The sequence below is a fragment of the Crocuta crocuta genome, unplaced genomic scaffold (genome assembly GCF_008692635.1).
Source record: "Crocuta crocuta isolate KB4526 unplaced genomic scaffold, BGI_CrCroc_1.0 scaffold367, whole genome shotgun sequence".
Classification (NCBI taxonomy): domain Eukaryota; kingdom Metazoa; phylum Chordata; class Mammalia; order Carnivora; family Hyaenidae; genus Crocuta; species Crocuta crocuta.
The window spans coordinates 2,278,318-2,285,237 of record NW_027527936.1 but is presented as its reverse complement, the minus strand read 5'-3'; the positions used below and the strand labels follow the sequence as shown (position 1 = coordinate 2,285,237).

Here is a 6,920-nt window from a genome sequence, read left to right as displayed (position 1 = left end):
TTTTCTTTTTTCTTTTTTTAGGTTTTTTTTTTTTTTTTTTTTTTTTTAATTTTTATTTACTTTGAGAGAGGTATTGAATGTGCACAACCAGGGGAGGGGCAGAGGGAGAGAGAGAATCCCAAGCAGGCTAACAGACAGCACAGAGCCCAATGCAAGTCTTGAACTCACAAACCATGAGATCATGACCTGAGCTGAAATCAAGAGTCGGACACTTAACTGACTGAGCCACCCAGGTGCCCCTTAGGTCTTTAAGTTGTAAAGTTAGGTTGTTGATGGAGATCTTTCTTGTTTTTATGTGTTTATGACTATAAATTTCCCCCTTGACACTACTTTTGCTGTTTTCCATAAGTCTCCGTATGTTGTTTTGTTTACATTTGCCTCTAAGTATTTCCTAAATTTTCTTGTGATTTCTTCTTTGATCTATATTGGTTGTTTGAATGTTGTTTTAATTTCCACAAATTTGAGAATTTTCTAGTTTTACTTCTGGTACTGATTTCTAACTTCATCCTCTTGTGGTCAGAAGGTATTTTGTATATCTTATCATTTAAAATCTGTTGAGACTTAATGTGGAGCCTAACATATGGTCTGACCTATGAAACGTCCCCTGTGCACTTGAGAAGAATGTGTATACTTTTGTTGGGTAGAATGTTCTATATTTGTCTGTTAGATCTAGTTGGTTATTGTGTTCTCTGTTTCCTTACTCATCTTCTGCCTGGTTGTTCTTTCCATTATTGAGTGTAGATATTTACATCACCAATTATCATTGCAGAGTTGTTTATTTCTCCTTTCAGTTCTGTCAGTTTTTGCTTCTTATATTTTGTGGTCTCTTAATTAGGTGCATAAGGTGTTTATAATTGTTATATCTTTTTGCTGTATTGAAACTTTTATTGATATATAATGTTCTTCTTTGTCTTTGTAACCTTTTTTGATTTAAAGTTTGTTTTGTCCGATACCAGTGTAGTAATCCCTGCTCTCTTTGGTTGCTTTTTGCATGGGTTATCTTTTTCCATCCTTACACTTTCATTCTATGTGTGTCTTTGGATCTAAAGTGAGTCTCTTATAGACATGTGTTCTTACCCATTCTGCCAATTTCTGTCATTTGGAGAATTTGATTCCTCTACATTTAAAGTAATTATTATTGAGTGATTTCTGTCATTTTGCTGTTTCTTTTCTGTATACCTTATAGATTTTTGACATTTATTTTTTGCATTAGTCTTCTTTTGTATTTAGTTGATTTTTTTGTAGTGAAATGTTTTAATTCTTTCACATTCCTTTTGTGTATATTGCATAGCTCTTTGTTGTTGCCATGGGGATTACATTTACCATCCTAAAGTTATAACACTCCAATTTGAATTTGTATCATTTTAACTTCTGTACTACACAAAAGCTCACTCAGCTCCTTTACAGCTCCATTTCTACCCCATTTGGTTTTTGATGTCACAGAATCACTTCTTCATAAATAGTGTACCCAAAAATATATATTAATAATTCCTTTAAATGCATTAGTTTCTTAAATTATGTAGAAAACAACATGTGGAGTTACAAATGAAAGTTACAATAGTATTAGCTTCTAGACTAGTTGTTTTTAGAAAAGACATTAGTCTCTTTAGTTATGTAGGAAAGAAAAAGTAAAGTTATAAATTGTTGCTGTAGTAATACTAGCTCTTATGGTTGCTCATGTATTAACCTTTATTGATCTGTATTTCTTCATACAGCTTTGAGTTACTGTCTAGTGTCCTTTTATTTCACCCTGCACGGCTCCCTTGGACATTTCTTGGAGGGCAGATCTAATGGTAACAAACTCCTCTAGCTTTTGTTTATCTGGAAATGTCTTATTTTCTCCTTCACTCTTGAAAAGGACAGTTTTGTTGGATATAGCAATTCTTGGTTGACACTTTTCTCTTTTAGCACTTTGAATAGATTGGCCCACTGCCTTCTGACTGCCAACATTTCTCATAAAAAATCTTCTGTCTTACTGAGGTTCCCTTGTGTGTCACAAATCACTTCTCTCTTGGGGCACCTGGGTGGCTCAGTCAGTTAAGCGTCCGACTTCGGCTCTTACGGTTGGGCTCTGTGCTGACAGCTCAGAGCCTGGAGCCTGCTTCAGATTTTGTATCTCCCCCTCTCTCTGACCCTCCCCTGCTCATGCTGTGTCTGTCTGTCTGTCTGTCTCTCTCTCAGAAAGAAATTTCTCAAAAATAAATAAAACATTAAAAAAAAGTTTTTTTAAATCACTTCTCTCTTGCTTCTTTTAAGATTGTCTCTTTATCTTTGGCTTTTGAAAATTTGATTATAATATGTCCCTTGACAAGTGGGTCTCTTGACTTCATCTTACTTAGAGTTTGTTGAGCTTCTTGGATGTATTCATTCCTCTTTCATCAAATTTGGGAAGTTTTCAGCCATTATATTTTTAAATATTCTCTCTACCCTCCCCCTGCCCTCACTTTTTCTGTGACTCCCACAATGCAGAATTGGTCTGTTTAATACTGTCCCAAAGGTCCTTAGGCTCTGTTTGTTTCTTAATTTTTTTCAATTTTTTTTCTTTCAGTTACTTAGCCTAGATAATTTTCACTGTCCTATCTTCAAGTTTGCTGATTCTTTCTTCTGCCTGCTCAAATTTTTCTTTGAATCCTGTAGTGAATTTTTCATTTCAGTTACTGTATTATTCAGTTTTAGAATTTATTTCTTTTTGAAGTTTTCTTTCTCTTTATTGATATTTTTGTTTGTTTATACATTCTTTTTTTAACGTTTTTTTGAAGTTTATTTATGGGGAGGGGGTGGAGCAGAGAGAGAGAATGAATCTCAAGCAGGCTCCACACTGTCAGCTTGGAGCCCAAAGCAGGGCTCAAACCCACCCACAAACCGTGAGATCATGACTTGAACCTAAATCAAGAGTCAGAAACTTAACTGACTGAGCCACCCATGAGGCCATGACTTTCTCCTCATCTTCCTTTAGTCTTTGAGCATCTTTAAGACCGTTGTTGTAAAGTCTTTGTGTAGTAGATCTGCCATCAGTTCTTTTTCAAGGACAAGTTTTGTTGATTTATTCTTCCTCTGAAAGGGGCATACTGTTTTGTTTATATGCCTTGTGATTTTGTTGTTGAAAACTAGACACTTGAATCTAATAGTGTCGTACCTATGAAAACCAGATTCTTTCCCTTCCCCGGGGTTTGCTGTTTGTAAATATTGTTTTTGCCCACTGTTTTTGTTTTCTTGATTTGTTGAAAGGTTTCCTTGTGCTAAGATTTGCCCTTAAAGTCCTCTCAGGTCTTCTCTGAGCCTGTCCTTTTCTCTGGGATTCGGTGGTTACTTTCTTATTTTCCCAGTATATGCAGTTGTTTTTCACTGTCCTAGTTTTTAATGTCTGTCTCCCAAAAAGGTAAAAAGAAAAATGAAAGAGGAAGGAAAGAGGTAGTAGCCCCCTTTAAAACCCCTGGAAGTCAGTTTACTTTTAGGTGAGGAGCTTGCAGCATTGGTAGAAGGTACAACATGGCTACTCCTTTCTGTCTGTATCTTTGTGATCAGAGCACAGATCCCTAGTATATGGAGAACAGTGTCCTTTTCCACCATCCTGGCTCCTGCCAGCTGTATAATTTCAAGGAACACATGCACAGCTGCCTGCAGTGGGGTAGGGAAGAGGGATAGGTAGCTGCTATTGGGATAAGAGCTGAAACTTGGCCAAAACTAACTGCAATTTACCATCTACACTTTCCTTCACAAGTTGCAAACCTTAGTAGACTTGCAGAATTCCAAAATTCCAAAGACTCCAGTGTTCTGTTTTATTAGACAGGTTGTGCCAGTGCAGTGTTATCTAGGTTGGAAAACAGATTCCTGGTGCTTCTTACTCCAACATCATCTCAGAATCCTCCCTATATTCAGTTTTAAGCATGTAGATCTATATAACTTGGCATGTATTTTCACTTATTTACTTCCATTTCATCTTTTTATCTCTTCTTGTACATAGACAGCTTATCTTCTTTGATCCTCTGATAGGTTCCAAGCCCATAGTTTGTCTCTTTCAGGATATATCACTTTTACTTTTCCAACTTGTGTTAAATCCCAGACCAGGGATTTATTTATTTATTTATTATCCTTTAATAGAGAAAGAAACTGACCAGAGAGAGGAAAGCAACTTGCCTAAAATTACAAAATTCATTTGGGTATAGATCTTCACTTCACAGTATAGTCTCTTCATACCCTTCAAACTTTCCCTGTTGCTTCTGTCTTCAGAATTCTCCTTTTGGTAAAGATACTCTTCAGGCTCCTTAGAGGTGTTCTCATGTGCTAGCATGGAAGACGGAAGGAGAAAAGGATGGGTTATAGTACACAGTGTGCCTCCTACCTAAATCATTTTACCTGTGTTTATGGTTTGTCTTCTCCAGTAATGTTTAAGTTCTCTAGCTGTGCTGTTCTTAATAATGTGATGCTTGTCTTAAAGGTCATTAAATAAGGGTAGATGCACGTTCATTCAGCAAACATTTACTTTACTTTTTCTGTGCCTGATTACATATTGGGCACTAGGGATGAAGAAGTAAGTCCAGGTATCCCCTGGTCTCAAGGAGCTCAGAGCCTGGGGTGATGAAGACTGTGCTTCTGCTGCAGGGCAGTTGGAGGAAGAGAATGGGGCCTAACTGTCTTGGGGAGATGGAATAACTTCCTAGAGGAAGACACCTGTAAGCTGGACTTTGCAGGATAAATGAAATTTTTACAAGACACAGAAGTCTGATCACTTCTCTGCTCAAACCCCTTTGTTGGTGCTGTTTTCGCAGTAAAAAACAAAGTCCTTTTTGTGGCCTATATGGCCCCCCACAATCGGTCCCCCATTACTCTCTGACCTTGTCTCCTTTCCCCTCCCTCCAGCCCCCTGCTCCCACACCACTGACCTGCCTCCTGTTCTTTGAACATACCAGGCATACTCCACCTACCTCAGGGCCTTTATATCTGTTCTTTTCTCTGTCCAGTGTGGTCTTCTCCCAGATAGACAAACACATGGCTCACTCATGTCCTTGTCTTGCTCAAGTTTCATCTCCAAAAGAACCTACTCAAGGGATACTTTCCCTGACAGACAAACACATGGCTCACTCATGTCCTTGTCTTGCTCAAGTTTCATCTCCAAAAGAACCTACTCAAGGGATACCTTCCCTGACCATTCTGTTTAAAGTTACTGTCCAGAGGCACCTGGGTGGTTCAGTCAGTTAAGCCTCCGACTGACTCAGGTCATGATCTCATGTTTGTGGGTTCGAGCCCCCGTCGCACTCTGTGCTGACAGCTCAGAGCCTGGAGTCTGCTTTAGATTCTGTGTCTCCTTCTCTGCCCCTCCCCGTCTTGTGCTCTGACTTTCTCTGTCTCAAAAAATAAATAAACATTAAAAAAGAAATTTAAAAAAATAAAAATAAAGTTACTGTCCAGCACTTACTAGTCACCTCTCTGTGCTTTATTTATTTATTTATTTTTGTAGCATGCATAACATACTATTTATCTTACTTTGTTTGACACCCTCAGCCTGAGAATATACTTCAAAAAGACAGGGAGTTTGTTTTTTCACTTCTGTATCCCCAGCACCTCGAGCAGTACTGAGAACATAAATAACTTCCTGAATGAATAAATGGTCATTCGACAAGAGTCTACTTCCAGTAAATACATTGTGCAATTAGATTTTTAAATTCTCATAACTATATTCTAAATGTTGAAGGATCTCAGAAGTCTTTGGAAAGTGCATTGGAATTTAATTTCTTTTTTCTTTTGGAAGAAATTTCAATTTCGTGTTTAGAAAGTCTGGATAGACTCTTATTGTTCAGAGTATAATGAGAACATGAGAAAAAATGAGGAGTAATGAGAATTTCTATGTGAAAATAGAAGTGTTAGGAATATGACAGAATTTCAAAAACTTGGGCTATTTGTGGGTGTCCGTTTATTCCTGTGATCCTTGTTTATTCCCATAATTCTTGTCACCTCGCTTCCCCTTTAAGGTAAGAATTACTAAGCCAAGAAAGAGAAATGAAAAAAATATAAAAGCAGAATTAATTTCCATAAAAAGCAGTTGTCTTTTGATTGTGACTTGCGCTTTTAAGGATGGGTTGAAAGCTAAGATTTTATAGGACAGAGGCTGAAAAGTTGCTGATAAACAAGTGACCATATTTCTCAAAGTGGCATAGCCCCTCTGCCCTTGTGCAGTGTTTAGAAGTTGTACCAGCCACTCACTCATGTGAAGGCTGATCAGCACTTGGGGGCAGAATTTTTCCTCAAAGAATATACTAGCGCTGCAACTTAGCATAACTTTTCTCCTTTCTTTTCTTCCTAAGTCTTCAGTATGGGAAATTGGCCAAAGGGCTTAGTTCTGACTGTAAACTTTGCTATAAAAAGTCATGTTATCTTGGGAAGCAGTGGTTAGAAGTCAGAGGTCTGGGTTCTGTTCCTGGTTCTGTCTTATTTTCTCTCTGGTCTTAGAGGTAGGTCTGAATTAGACTGTTTCAGAGGCTGTTTTAAGCATGGACAGTCTGACATTCCAGTGACAGGTAAAAACTTATGAACAGCCAAATATAGTGTTCCTACCTTGAGTATCTAGTTTCCTCTGGGAAAACAGTTGCTGTTTTCTAGTTTGATTACAGCATTGGTAGAATGCAATTGTAATTTGTGTGACACAGTAGAATACCTCAGGGAGAAATAGCCTTTCCAGAATTCCAGATGGTCCATACAATGTGAGCCAGTGTTATGGTTCTCCTTCCCCAAGAGTAATTGGGGGTGGGCTTGTGATGTTTGCTTCCCTACCTTTCTACTTTGCTTAGGAGGCAATGTAATTGACATTTTAGAGCTGTTACCCTTAATGGCTCCTGTCAACAAAAATATATTAAGAACCTTCTGAAATGCCATTCAAATGAGATTTCTGTTTACCATCTCCATACTTCTGAAGAATACATTTT

The 6,920-nt window shown here is 37.8% G+C and overlaps 1 protein-coding gene across 2 annotated transcripts in view; it reads left to right on the top strand.

Annotated features, from left to right (window-relative positions):
* The window catches only part of FOXJ3 (forkhead box J3), a 138,501-nt gene that overhangs the window by 125,782 nt on the left and 5,799 nt on the right, over positions 1-6,920 (top strand). The gene's annotated exons all lie outside the window — the stretch shown is intronic.